This window comes from Triticum urartu, chromosome 6, assembly GCF_003073215.2.
Source record: "Triticum urartu cultivar G1812 chromosome 6, Tu2.1, whole genome shotgun sequence".
NCBI lineage: Eukaryota > Viridiplantae > Streptophyta > Magnoliopsida > Poales > Poaceae > Triticum > Triticum urartu.
This window is the reverse complement of record NC_053027.1, coordinates 344382315-344398023: the sequence shown is the minus strand read 5'-3', so window position 1 is coordinate 344398023 and position 15709 is coordinate 344382315.

Below are 15709 nucleotides of genomic sequence, written 5' to 3'. Positions count from 1 at the left end.
CATCATTATTTTCATGGGAACTAGAAGAACACGCTCTTATAAAGGCATCTTTCTTAGCATGCATCCTAGCGGTTCTTTCTTTGCACTCATCAATGGAAATTCTCCTGGCTTTGAGAGACTCATTGATATCATGCTTAGGTGGAATAGATCTAAGTTTCAAAGAATCAACATCAAGAGAAATTCTATCAACGTTCCTAGCCAACTCATCAATCTTAAGCAATTTTTCTTCAATCAAAGCATTAAAATTCTTTTGCGAAGTAATGAATTCTTTAATATTAGATTCAAAATCAGAGGGCATCTTATTATAATTTCCAAAAGAATTGTTGTAGGAATTACCATAATTATTAGAGGGATTACTAGGATAAGGCCTAGGATTAAAATTTCATCTATACGGGTTGTTACCAAAATTGTTCCTACCAACAAAATTCACATCCATAGATGCATTATTATTCTCAATCAAAGTAGACAAGGGCATATCATTAGGATCAGAAGAAACACTCTTATTAGCAAATAATTTCTTAAGTTCATCCATCTTTCCACTCAAAACATTAATTTCTTCTATCGCATGCACCTTTTTATTAGTAGATCTTTTAGTATGCCATTGAGAATAATTAGCCATAATATTAACTAGGAGTTTAGTAGCTTCTCCTAAAGTGATTTCCATAAAAGTTCCTCCCGCGGCCGAATCTAAAAGATTTCTCGAAGCAAAATTTAATCCAGCATAAAAAATTTGTATAATCATCCACAAATTCAAACCATGAGTAGAGCAATTAGCTTTCATTAGTTTCATTCTCTCCCAAGCTTGTGCAACATGTTCATGATCAAGTTGCTTAAATTTCATAATATCGTTTCTAAGAGAGATGGTCTTAGTGGGAGGAAAATACTTAGAGATAAAAGCATCTTTGCACTTATTCCATGAATCAATACTATTTTTAGGCAAAGAGGAAAATCAAGCTTTAGCACGATCTCTAAGTGAAAAAGGAAATAGCATCCACATCTTTCTTATTTTGCATATCACACAAATCAACGAAGCTATTTAGATGGGTAGAGGCATCTTCACTAGGAAGGCCGGAAAATGGATCTTTCATGACAAGATTTAGCAAAGCAGTATTAATTTCACAAGATTTAGCATCGGTAAGAGGAGCAATCGGAGTACTAATAAAATCATTGTTCTTGGTATTGGTGAAGTCACATAATTTAGTATTATCTTGAGCCATCGTGACAAGCAAGCAAACTAACACACAAGAAAACAAAAAACAAGCGGGCAAAAAGGGGCAAATAGAGAAAGAGATGGAGGATAGAGAGAGAGGGCGAATAAAAAGGCAAGGCTGAAGTGGGGGAGAGGAAAACGAGAGGCAAATGGCAAATAATGTAATGCGGGAGATAAGGGTATGTGATGGGTACTTGGTATGTTGACTTTTGCGTAGACCTCCCCGGCAACGGCACTAGAAATCCTTCTTGCTACCTCTTGGGCACGGCGTTGGTTTTCCCCGAAGAGGAAGGGATGAGGCAGCAAAGTAGCGTAAGTATTTCCCTCAGTTTTTGAGAACCAAGGTATCAATCCAGTAGGAGGCTACGCGCGAGTCCCTCATACCTGCACAAAACAAATAAATCCTCGCAACCAATGCGAATAGGGGTTCTCAATCCCTACACGGCCACTTACGAGAGTGAGATCTGATAGATATGATAAGATAATATATTCGGTATTTTTGTGATAAACATGCAAAGTAAAATAAAGGAAAAGTAAAGAGCAAAGGAAATAACTAAGTAGTAGGAGATTAATATGATAAAGATTGACCCGGGGGCCATAGGTTTCACTAGTGGCTTCTCTCGAGAGCATAAGTATTCTATGGTGGGTGAACAAATTACTGTTGTGCAATTGAAAGAATTGAGCATAATTATGAGATATCTAGGCATGATCATGTATATAGGCATCACGTCCGAGACAAGTAGACCGACTCCTGCCTGCATCTACTACTATTACTCCACTCATCGACCGCTATCCAGCATGCATCTAGAGTATTAAGTTAAAAACAGAGTAACGCCTTAGGCAAGATGACATGATGTAGAGGGATAAACTCATGCAATATGATGAAAACCCCATCTTGTTATCCTTGATGGCAACAATACAATACGTGCCTTGCTGCCCCTGCTGTCACTGGGAAAGGACATCGCAAGATTGAACCCAAAGCTAAGCACTTCTCCCATTGCAAGAAAGATCAATCTAGTAGGCCAAACCGACTTGCAAAGATAACCAATCATACATAAAAGAATTCAGAGAAGATTCAAAGATTGTTCATATATAGACTTGATCATAAACCCACAATTCATCGGTCTCAACAAACACACCGCAAAAAGAAGATTACATCGAATAGTTCTCCACAAGAGAGGGCGAGAACATTGTATTGAGATCCAAAAAGAGAGAAGAAGCCATCTAGCTAATAACTATGGACCCGTAGGTCTGAGGTAAACTACTCACACTTCATCGGAGGGGCGATGGTGTTGATGTAGAAGCCCTCCTTGATCGAGGCCCCCTCCGGCGGAGCTCCGGAATAGGCCCCAAGATGGGATCTCGTGGATAAAGAAAGTTGCGGGGGTGGAATTAGGTTTTTGTCTCCGTATCTGATCGTTTGGGGGTACGTAGGTATATATAGGAGGAAGGAGTACGTCGGTGGAGCAACAGGGGACCCACGAGGGTGGAGGGCGCGCCTCGGGGGTAGGCGCGCCCCCTACCTCGTGGCCTCCTCTTTTGTGTCTTGTAGGGTCCAAGTCTCCCGGGTCTTGTTTGGTGAGAAAATCACGTTCCCGAAGGTTTCATTCCATTTGGAATCCACTTGATATTCCTTTTCTTCGAAACCCTAAAACAGGCAAAAAAACAGCAATTCTGGGTTGGGCCTTCGGTTAATAGGTTAGTCCCAAAAATAATATAAAAGTGGATAATAAAGCCCAATAATGTCCAAAACAGTAGATACTACAGCATGGAGCAATCAAAAATTATAGATATGTTGGAGACGTATCAGGAAGTCGACTATGGATGAACAGTAGCCCGTGGAGGCTGGAGCGAGGCAGTTGACGATGGATGAACAGTAGCCAGTGGAGTCCCATTTTGCGGTATGCCACACCCCTCTCGATGAACAGGACCCCCGTTTTGACCTTAGGCACTCCAACACAAGTCCATTTCCTCCTTTTTGCGGTACGCCACACCCCTCAAGATCAACAGCACCCTGTTTCGACCGTAGGAGCTCGAACACAAGTCTTTTTCCTCCGTTTTGCGGTACGCCAGACCCTTCCCGATGAACAGGACCCTATTTCGACCGTAGGCGATCGAACACAAGGCCGTTTTCCTCCGTTCTGCGCTACACCAGGTCTCGTTTCGGCTGTTTCGTCCAAGCCGGTTGACTCCTGATGAACACGACGGATTCTGACCTAGTCTATTGCCTCCTGATGAACAAGACACGTTTTGACCTAGTCACTTGGCTCCCGGTGAACACGACGCTATTTCCTCCATTCCGACCAAGTTGGTTGGCTGCCGATGAACAGGACGCTGTTGCTGCCCTCCGCTGCCTCTCCATATACACGAGCCCTGGCCGTACATATGTGCGAGTAGGCGTTAGAGTCCCCGCCGGTATGTACCTACGTACGTGTACACCATATAGGCGGCACTGCCTAAACAACTACCGCTCCTTATTGGGCCACGGTTCATCGTGGCAGAAAAATCGCTGGACCAGTATGTACGTACATGTTTGTGACCAGAATGACAACGCTACATAGCTTCGACCGGGTGGGTCCCGGTTGTGAGGGAGCATAAGATAGGCACTTCCTTGTGTGTGAAGATGTAGCTGGTGGGTCCGAGCTGATAGGGGGAGGTTTCTTTTTTTTACGCGTAATAAGGAGGCACTTCCTTGCGTGCGAAGATGTAGCTGGTGCGAAGATGTAGTTGTCGTTTATTGACCAAGTTGACCATGCTATGCGGAGAACACCAAAAGGTGGACGACGGTGAGGCATGCGACAAAGCGGAGCCTAGGAACATGCGGAGGGTAGTACGACGGTTGACTGGTTCGGCTGCGGTGTGAGGCTGCCGTCGCTGCAGAATAACTAGGGTGTGGGTGAGTAGAGGGATGGGCTGGCCAGCGGTGGGTGTAGTAGGGGGAGGTGAGGCCTCCGCGGCAGCACAGCCGGCCACGGGAGGCAGGAGCATGCGGTGGTTTGGAAGGCTAGAGTAAGAAAATTAGAGGTTGAAGAAGCAGGACGGCCGTTGGATCTTAACAATCCAACGGTCACTTGTGATTGTATCGTTTCTTGACTAAGTTGACAATGCCCTCCGTACACATCAACTTAGTAGGGCCACACGTCAGCCTCCAAATCTAGTGGCCCCAACTATCATGTGGAGCACTCATTACTTTTCACTTAATAAGGAGGCACTTCCTTTCATGCCAAGATATAGCTGGTGGGTCCCAGCTGTCATTGGGAGGATTCATTCTTTTTGGCGTAATAAGGAGGAACTTGCTTGCATGCAGCCACGGACCATGTGGGTCCCAACTATCAGCCTCTCCATGTATATCCCTCTTCTAATGTTGTCGTTTGTTGACAACGTTGATCACGCTGTGCCGAGAACACCAGCGCGATGGATGACAGCAAGACCCAAGAAGGGAATGACCCAGAGGCGGTGAAGCCATGATACGTCTCCAATGTATCTATAATTTATGAAGTATTCATGATGTTATTCTATCATTCTTGGGTGTTTTACAATCATTTTATAACAACTTTATATCATTTTTTGGGACTAACCTATTGACCCAGTGCCCAGTGCTAGTTGCTGTTTTTTGCTTGTTTTTTACATCGTGGGAAATCAATATCAAAAGGAGTCCAAACGCCGCAAAACTTCACGGAGATTTTTTGGACCAAAAGGAACCCAATGGGCCAGAGCTGCACCTGGGGGTGCCCCGAGGGGGGCACAACCCACCAGGGCGCGCGAGGCCCCCCTGGCGCGCCCAGGTGGGTTGTGCCCACCTCGGTGGCCTCCCATACCCCTTCTTTGCACTATGAATTCCCAAATATTCCGAAACCCCTCGAGGTTAACCTAGATCAGAAGTTCCGCTACCGCAAGGCTCCGTAGCCACCGAAAACCAATCTAGACCCGTTCCGGCACCCTGCCGGAGGGAGGATCATCTCCGGTGGCCATCTTCATCATCCCGGCGGCCACCATGATGAGGAGGGAGTAGTTCACCCTCGGGGTTGAGGGTTTGTACCAGTAGCTATGTGTTTAATCTCTCTCTCTCTCTCTCGTGTTCTTGAGATGTCACGATCTTGACGTATCACGGGCTTTGTTAATATAGTCGGATCATATGGATCTTGTTGTGATGAATTGAGTTTTTCCCTTTGAGATTTCGTGGTTATCAGATTGAATACTTTTATGTATTTTGGAACACTTCATATATTTCTTGCAATTGAATACTCGTGGTGGAAATGGGGTATTGTATTGGTTCACTTGATATATGTTTTGGCACTCAACTTGCGGATTCCCGCGGTGACCTTGGGGTAATCTATGCATAGGGGTTGATACACGATCTTGTCCTTATTTCTCCGGTAGAAATCTTGGGGTACTCTTTGTAGTTCTTTGTGTGGATTGAGTATTATGAATATGAATTTGCTTTGGTATTATTCTAGTACAAACTCTTGGATAGATCAAACGGGAACAATAGCATTGTGTTATTTTGGTACGAACTCTTGAATAGATCGATCAGAAAGAATAGCTTTGAGGTGGCTTCGTACCCTATAAACAATTCTTAACTTTTGTTCTCCGCTAATAGGAACTCGGGAGTGATTCTTTGTTGTACTTTGAGGGATAATCATATGATCCAACTATGTTAGCACTGTTGGGAGATTGCACTAGCGAAAGTACGGACCCTAGGCCTTGTTTTTAAGCATTGAAACACCGTTTTGTGCCCGCTTACTATTTTCTACCTTGTTGTTTTTATTTATTCAGATTATAAAAACATATTTCAACCATCCATATAACACTTGTATCACCATCTCTTCGCCGAACTAGTGCACCTATACAATTTGCCATTGTATTGGGTGTGTTGGGGACACAAGAGATTTCTTGTATTTGGTTGCAGGGTTGTTTGAGAGAGACCATCTTCATCCTACACCTCTCACAGATTGATAAACCTTAGGTCATCCACTTGAGGGAAAATTGCTACTATCGTACAAAACTCTGCGCTTGGAGGCCCAACACGTGTCTACAAGAATAAAGTTGTGTGGTAGACATCAAGCAACATAAGTGGAGGGATGTGGGTGAGTAGAGGGATGGCCTGTCCAACGGTGAGGCCCGCGCGGCTGCGCAGCCGGCCACGGGAGGCGGGAGCAGGCGGCTGGAGCAAGAAGTTCAGAGATTGAAGAAGCATGACTGCCGTTGGATTGACATCCAACGGTGACGTCTGCTAGAATCGTTTGCTGGCGTATATAATAAGTAAGAAAAATCTTGCATACGTGTCAACTTAGTAGGCCCAAAAGTCAGACCATTACCTATTTTTTAATAATTTACAGCTCATTGCTACTTGTTATGCAATTTATTGCAGTCCGTTTTTTGTTGGCCAGGGCCAGGGTTAAAAATTTAAACGAAATTTCGCATATTTCTGTGGGGTCCAAACTATTTTAATACCAAAATATCGAGCCAGATTTAAAGTACTTTGAAGATATATTTAAATTAGGTTAAAGCCCAGTGAAATTGGAATCTGAAAGTGTCAGAATATTCAGAAATTATAAAGTAATTGCCAATTTGTTGTCTGTTTTTTATATTTACAGCCCATTTCATATTACTTTCAAGATTTGTAGCCGTCTTGAAAGTGTTGCAGCCCATCAGGGCATAGAATAATAAGTAGGCCAGGATTTGGTATTCTTCAGAAAAATAAACTGGGCTCATTTTCACAAAGAAAAAATAGTTGGCTGATCATGTGGTGAACGTAAAATATAGGCCTGGGCTAGACGGGCCACAGCCTAGTTGAAACCCTGCTCCATCTCAACAATAACAAAAAAATACTGTTCGAGAAGCTACGTCCCGGGTGTCAGCTGATCTTGTGTTGTTCTCTTGTCTATTGACTATATACGCTGAGAATGTCATGGGTCACATGTCAGGAAACTGCTAGGAGGAAGCATTTTCTTTTTCTATACGCTGACAATGGAGTATATATAACAAAAAATGAGGAACTTCCTTGCATATGACCATTGCCATGGTGGTCCCCTACTATCATCCTCTCCACGTGCAGTCCTCTCCCGATTCCTCTTCTTTGTTGACCGTGTTGACAATGCGAGAGGGCGGCGTTAATGATTCAGGAGATGGTAGGGCGGCGATGTGTGCGCTGAGGCGCAGCCAGCCTTGGGATGCACAAGCAGGCGGCCCCGCCGACGCTGGTTTGGTTTTGTCGGCTGAAGGAAGACAGGACTGAAGAAACATGACAGACTATAGAAGCAGTAGGAGTACTTAGCAACCTTAACTGAAACCAGTAGGGGCACTTAACAACCATAGCTGAAAGCAGTATGAGTACTTATACAGGTTCAACCGTACAAAGCATGCCTCGAACAGTGCTACTTTGCCTACAGTTAACCAAGGGTGAGGCCACAAAGCCCAAGGACAAGGCCCAGATGCCACCCCGCGCAACCACAACCTTATGAAAGTGGCTTCATCTCGCAATGTGGTCAATAAACAGGATATTCACTTTAGAGCCATGGAAAAGCATGAACATAACCTTCTGTCCTATTCTCCAAGATGGACGGGCCTTCATTATTTGAGACCACCCATGAATAAGTATATTTTCACCTTCAAGGGGAATGTTGCAGGTCAACATAAACATCATGTTGTGACCAAGCGCAAGTCTGACCCGACAATGGTCAGGCATCTATATAGAAACAATACAAGTAGGCAGTTTCTGTTTCAAGAAGATCAAAGCTGTAAAACTGTGCATAAGCAAGAGTTTATGAACAACATATATAATAGAAAACAGCTCGTACCATAAGTTTCTCAACACAGTTGGACCTGTTCAACGTGTGCAGCTGTGGCATACATATCCCACGTGGCCTTCCACCATTGAAACGCCCCACATGGACCTCGAGATGATCAATAAAGTGTAGGAACTTGTGTATGTTGTCCTAGTCAACTTCAGTGCCATCAGTAACAGTCGAGTTCTTATAGAATAACAAGCGGGTAGCCTGCTTAACTTTGAAATAACCTACACGTGCCACCAATTATAAGAAATATTAGTTAGAAGTAGCATCTCCGTGAGAGATTCGTTGCTACTTCTAAAGTTAAATTGTGATTAGTTAGATAGAATAGGTGTAAGAAGTAATCGAGGCAACAAGCAAGAACAAGATACAAAACTAACATGGATGAACAATTGTAACGACATCGGGGTGGAAGATCAAAGTGAAGATGAGACCAGGTTCTGCTATTTCTGTCAACATTCGTGCGCCAACTTTTAGTCTGTAACACTTGAGAAAGTGTATCCAAGTTCGGCCATAAAAAAGCAGCGATCTTCTTGGTTCATGAACCCAACTCGGAACTTAAATCCATGGCTTGTCTTCAGTGTGACCATTAAACTGGTGTATTCAGTTATGGCAAGGCCGACCATCTTGAGTACATGTGTTCTGGCAGAGCAAGGAATGCACTACAGGAAAAATAATATGAGAACACAATGTATTTCCTATCCAAATATAGAAATATATTTTTCCTTCATGTCAGTGTTGACCATGGTACTAGTACCTTCTATCCAAATATAGCAATCCAAATTTCCAAATTAGTCGCCAACATGTTCAAAAAACCACACCCTCCAGGATAGAAAAGAGGATTCTAGGAGCATAATGTGCGCATTTTAAAATCTTGTGTTAGGATGAGAAGGAACAAGAAGTGTGGCGTGCTACCTCTTGAGCAATGCATTAGTTTTCCCTTCAGGAGGAAAGGGTGGTGTAGCAAAGTAGCCTAAGTATTTCCCTCAGTTTTTGAGAACCAACGTATCAATCCAGTAGGAGACTACACGCAAGTCCCTCGTACCTACACAAACAAGTAAGAACCTCGCAACCAATGCGATAAAGGGGTTGTCAATCCCTTCACGGTCACTAACAAGACTGAGATTTGATATAGATAATAATAATAAGATAAATATTTTTGGTATTTTTATGATATAGATTGAAAGTAAAGATTGCAAAATAAAATAGATTGGAAACTTATATGATAAAAGATAGACCCGACGGCCATAGGTTTCACTAGTGGCTTCTCTCAAGATAGCATAAGTATTACGGTGGGTGAACAAATTACTGTCGAGCAATTGATAGAGAAGTGCATAATTATGAGAATATCTAGGCATGATCATGTATATAGGCATCACGTCTGCCACAAGTAGACTGAAATGATTCTGCATCTACTACTATTACTCCACACATCGACCACTATCCAGAATGCATCTCGAGTATTAAGTTCATAGGAACAGAGTAATGCATTAGGCAAGATGACATGATGTAGAGGGATAAACTCAAGAAACATGATATAAACCCCATATTTTTATCCTTGATGGCAACAATACAATAAGCCCTTGCTGCCCCTGCTGTCACTGGGAAAGGACACCGCAAGATTGAACCCAAAGCTAAGCACTTCTCCCATTGCAAGAAAGATCAATCTAGTAGGCCAAACCAAACTGATAATTCGAAGAGACTTGCAAAGATAACCAATCATACATAAAAGATTTCAGTGAAGAATCAAATATTGTTCATAGATAAACTTGATCATAAACCCACAATTCATCGGATCTCAACAAACACACTGCAAAAAGAGTTACATCAAATAGATCGCCAAGAAGATCGAGGGGAACATTGTACTGAGATCCAAAGAGAGAGAAGAAGCCATCTAGCTAATAACTATGGACCCGAAGGTCTGAAGTAAACTACTCACACATCATCGTAGGGGCCATGGAGTTGATGTAGAGGCCCTCCGTGATCGATTTCCCCTCCAATGGAGCTCCGGAAAAGGCCCCAAGATGGGATCTCTTGGGTACATAAGGTTGCGGCGGTGGAAATAGGGTTTCGTGGTGCTCCTGGATCTTTTCGGGGTATATGAATATATATAGGAGGAATACGTAGGTCGGTGGAGCCACGAGGGGCCCACAAGGGGGACGGGCGCGCCCCCTGCCTCGTGGCCTCCTCGTTGGTTGCTGGACATCCACTCCGAGTTCCCTGGATCACGTTTTTTCCAAAAATAACTCTCTCAAAGGTTTTATTTCGTTTGGATTCCGTTTGATATTCCTTTTCTGCGAAACACTGAAATAGGAAAAAAACAGCAATTTGCACTGGGCCCTGGGCTAGTAGGTTAGTCCCAAAAATAATATAGAAGTGTATAATATAGAATGGGTTGAATCTACCATGCAGTTGTGCACTCTAATTTGGTGTCTGGCACGTGGACCCCGTTGCCGGATGCCCCACATATCAGTGCAAGGAAGTAGAAAGGCAGGAGTAACTAGTTACACATAAATATATTTCTCACAGAGAGATACCCCCTTTGTAAAGAAATATAAAAATCTTTTATATCACAACTTTATACATAAGTAAAATCAAGGGGAGTATATATAACATAATATGGGGGTTCAGTTGAGAATACAATACTCAAACAGGCTCATGATTCTGGACATTGGGCCACAGGCCGGTGGGCCTGCATGTTTGGGGGCCCATGTGTTCTACCTAAGTGCTTGTCATATTGTAAGCAATTGGTACATCGCTGGTTTTAGATGCTGTCGCAAGGCGAATACAGAAAATTGAATAAAGCATGGCAGTTGTAAGCATAAAATCGAACGACAGTTCATAACCACCAATCAGAGTTGCAATTCTATCAATGATATCCTACGTGATAAATAATATTGTCGTACTACTTGATACACACATGACACTTGTTTCACCATCCTAGATTATTACATCAAAATCTCTCGGAGGATAGATCAGTTCGGAAGTTGCGGTGCTGCTACTGAAGAATTTCAAAGTTGATTTGGACCAGATCTCCTTGCCGAGAAAGTTCGATTTTGACATCATCCCCTACTGCAAGATTTGATTTAGATTTGAACCTTTACCATCCTTCAGCATCAATCATCATGCGACCATCCTTTGTATATTGAGCAGGTTCATTCACACCAAGGTTGTGCACGGTAAGAGAAACTTGGCCACAGTCGCCCGGATTGTTGAACGACTCCCTCGTTGCAAACAAGAAGATATACACAAACAGTTAGACCAACACAGTGAATCATGTGAAACAACATGGAAAGAAAAAAGAATGAAGAACTTGGGCGGCCAATTCTTACAAAGAAGGTGGAGATGTCAGTGTTTGTAAGGATTTTGGTATATGTAGTGCAAACTGCAGCCCAGTCTGTTGCCGGTGCAATTGCTGGTTCCATTGAGCTGCATGGGCCGGAGCAGATGCAAGAGCAAGTGTTGGAGCAGGTGCAGTGTCACATCCCTAGTTCTGGTATGAGCTAGGCTAGCCCTTCATGTTTGCATCATGTTTAAATTCCATATAAATTTGAAATGGGGATTTGTGAAACACTCAGAAATCATTTCTGGAACTAATCCAGATAAAAATTTCTCCAAAAAGGTCCAAGAAAATGTTCATGTTACTCTCTAAAAATATTGGCTAGAGGTAAAAATGAAACCAATATTTTTAGGAGCTCATAAATATTTATTTTGGGCATTTGGAATTAATCCAGTATTTATTTGCGTTGGATAAATATTTTTATATATATAAGATATTGTCCAAAAATTATGCCAATTGTTGAGGAGCTCTGAAATAATTCCATTAGCCCCTGCAAAAATTGGCATAAGAAAATAAAATGGTTTAGTATTTTATTTAAACCAAACAAATGTCAGAAAATTAGAAAAGAAAACAAAAAGGGAAAGCCTACCTGTGCTTACCTGCGGCCTGGCACTGTGCAGGCGGCCTGGCCCAGCGGCCCAGCAAGCCGGCGCCAAGAGGACAGGGGCACGCGCTCGCCGCGCACGAGCACGCGTCGGCCACCTCCTGCTTCCCCGCTTGCTGCTGGAGGCCCCCGACGACGCCACGCACTCCCCTCGGCCTCTCTCACTCCGTCTCGCTCTCCCTCCTTGCCTAGGTCCCTTTCTATCACCCCCCCGAACGGCTCCGTCGCCACGGCTCGCCGTTGCTGCACCCACCGTCACGGCCTCGCCCTTGTTCCGTGCCTAGACGCTCCGCACCGTCCTCCTCGACCTCTCCGACGACTCACGCAAGCCGGGATGCCCTGAAGAGCTGCCCTCAACATTGTCTTCCTCCTCGGGCTCCGCCGTCTGCCGCCGTTGATTCGCCATCACCAGGTCTTCCCCGAGCCCGCTGTGCTGCTCCGCGTGATCGCCATGAGCATCTCCCTGTTTTCCCTCTCTTCTCCCCCTCATTCCCCGCGTCATAGCTTCATTCCCCACCACGGCTGAAGCGCCCCGCCGCCGTCCATGTCGCCGCCGTCGCCCTGGCCACCGCAGGCCGTAGCCGAGCATGTCACCCTGCTCCTGGTGACGCCAGGAGGCCGTAGAGCCTCTCCGCTCGCTTCCCCATGCACCGCAGCCCTCACCCGCACTTGGCCGTGCTCCGGCCGCCGCCCCGAGCCTCGCTCTGGCAAGCTCCGGCCACCCCTCCTCCTCCTACCTACCCCACTGGATGTGCGAGAGCACGGGCTACACCCCGGTGCTCCCAGCCGCCGCCCCCGTGCCCTGCAGCGTGGACGCCGCCGCGTCGAAAGGTCGTCAGCGACAACCTCGCCGGCCTGACGTGCGGGCCCGACCTGCCAGGTGATTAGCTTAAGGCTAATCACCATTTTTGCTACGCCCCTGACACTGACAGTGGGCCCAGAGCCACTAATCTAATTTAGATTAGGAATAACTCCTCTATTAACTAACTAAGTCACTGACGTGTGGACCCCACACGTCAGGTTTGACCTGGTCAGCTCCGTTGACCTGCTAACACAGGCATGACGCAATGTTGACGCAATATTTCATTTTCTGGTTTAAATTAATCAAGAAATTCCAGAATATATTCAAAACTTCAAAAATTCATAGAAATTCAACCGTAGCTCAGATTGAAATAATTTATATATGAAATATTATCAGAAAAATTAAATCTATCCATCTGTACCACTTTCGTGCATGTTCCACCAACTTATACCACTGTATAAGTGAAAACATGATAATGGCATTTTAAATACTAAATATGGAGTTTGCATATGAACCCTTGGTCCATATGGACTTCATTTAAATGGTTGCTAGATGCATTATTGCAATCATAACATCATTACCATGTTCATGCATCATAATGTTGCATATGCTTGTGTTTTGATTTCCGACACCGTTCCTTCTCGATAGGTCCTGCTCCGGAGAGTGTTCGAGTGTACCTGTCTGAGGAGCAGTGCCCCCCTGTTGATCTACCAGGCAAGCAACCGCCCCTTGTTCATTCCGATACAATCCTACTCTCTCGCTCCTGCTCTCATTTATTGCATTAGGACAACAGCGATACAACTGCTACTTTATGCTGCGGTAGTTGAACCCATTCCTCTACATGACCTGTCATTGCCATAGTAAATAGTTAAAACCCACTAGCATGTGTTGGAGTTGCTTGAGCCATGTTGTTTTCTTGCCATGCCATGCCTGCTATTGCTTAGAGTATGTCAGGTCTGATTCATTAGGAATGAATTAGAGTACAATGCTATGTTCTGATGTTGAGAGTTAAGCGTGTGAACACGATTTGGTAAAGGTAGCGGTGAGAGGCCATGTAGGAGTACATGGTGGGTTGTCTCACTGGAACCATCCCAAAGAACTGAGTTCTGTGTATGTTGTCCAAGGACTAGCTACTACCACACGTTGGGTTCCGGTAACTCAACCCCTCTCGACTTATTAGCCAACTTGATATCTGTCTGGGAGTTGCATATAGTTTCTGGTGTTTATAGGTAGTGCTATTTTTCTACCGAGTGGCACCCGGCAGGGTGGACTTGGGACAGACTAGGCACATGTGTCCCGGTGTACCGAGTGGCACCAGGATGGTGGGCTCGGGAACCCTGTACACATCGTTTGGGGCCGTGAGCGAAACCCCGGCCGGATCTCCTTGCGGATGGAACCCGAATAGGTGATAAACCTGGACTAGAGTCTTGTTTGGTTAGTCAGGTTGTGGCCGACACCCTCGCCAGGCTTCCGGTTGAAGGTTGCCGAGATACATGACGCGTACATGGTGATAAGTGGTGAGAGCGTGTGTGAGGAAGTACTCCCCTGCAGGGTTATCATGATCTATTCGAATAGCTGTGTCCTTGGTTATGGACTTCTTGGATGCTTACGTGGTACATAGACAACTTAAAGTGGATACTCTAAAATGCTCAAGATAAGTGCGAGTGCTATGGATGGCCTTCTCATAAGGAGACGAGGATGAATCCATAGTAGTCTATTGATGTGGTGATTAGTGGACTCGTGTGCGCTGCCTCATCTCAAAGAAGTTTCTCGTTGTCGTAGAACATGATAGCCACTGAGTCAAAGCTGGCTTGCTGCAACTAAACCCCTCATTACCTACTTGATAGAATGCATGTATGATAGGATCTGTTGTAAGTCTTGCGGAGTACCTTTGTACTCACGTTTGCTTATTTATGTTTTGCAGGTGAGACATCTGTCTCACTAGTAGTACCGCTTGGACTTCGACGAGTAGCTTGTTACCTCAGCTACGATCTTGTACCTTGGAGGGACTTGTAGATAGTCAGGCTTCTCGGCCTTTTTCTTTTGTAGTTGTCTGTACTCAGACATGTAATGCTTCCGTTGCTTGTATGCTCTGAATGATGGGTCATGTGACCCCTGTTTGTTCTAATGTCATGCGGCTCTTCTGAGCCTTTATCTATATGAGTTTGCATTATGTTGTGATGCCATGTTGTACAGCACATACTTACATGTCATGTGTACGTGTGACGTGTATTGCTATGTGTGGGATCCGACAATCTAGTTGTTTATCGTTGGCAGCCTCTCTTATGGGGAAATGTAGTCTAGTGCTTCCCCGAGCCATAGTAGTCCGTTACAGCCCAGTTCACCGGAGTCCTGCTAGCCCAGCACTACTGCTCAGGACACTTGACTGGCCGGCATGTGTTTCACTTCGTTCATGTGTCTGTCCCTTTGGGGAAATGTCACGCGGTGACATCCAGAGTCCTGTTAGCCCAATGCTACAGCCCGGATTCACACGCTGCTGACCGACACGCTCGATGTGAATCATGTATGCCTGTCCCCATAGGTTAGTGCCGCTTTGGGTTCACGACTAGCCATGTCGGCTCGGGTTCTCTGTCATATGGATGCTAGCGATACTATCATATACGTGAGCCAAAAGGCGCAAACGGTCCCGGGCCATGGTAAGGCGACACCCGTGGGAATACCGTGCGTGAGGCTGCAAAGTGATATGAGGTGTTACATGCTAGATCAGTGTGACTTGGAATCGGGGTCCTGATAGCTTTGGTATCAGAGCCTGACTGCCTGTAAGATTACCAAGCCAACCTGGTCGAAGTTGAGTCTAGAAATTCTTTAACTATATAGGGGAATAGATTATGGAAGGGAACGTAAGGCTCTTTTTACTCCTTATGCCTCATGCCTTCTGATCTGAGTCATCCTATCTTTCCTACGGGGTTAAGGAACTAGGCTTTCTCTTCCGTCTATCAGG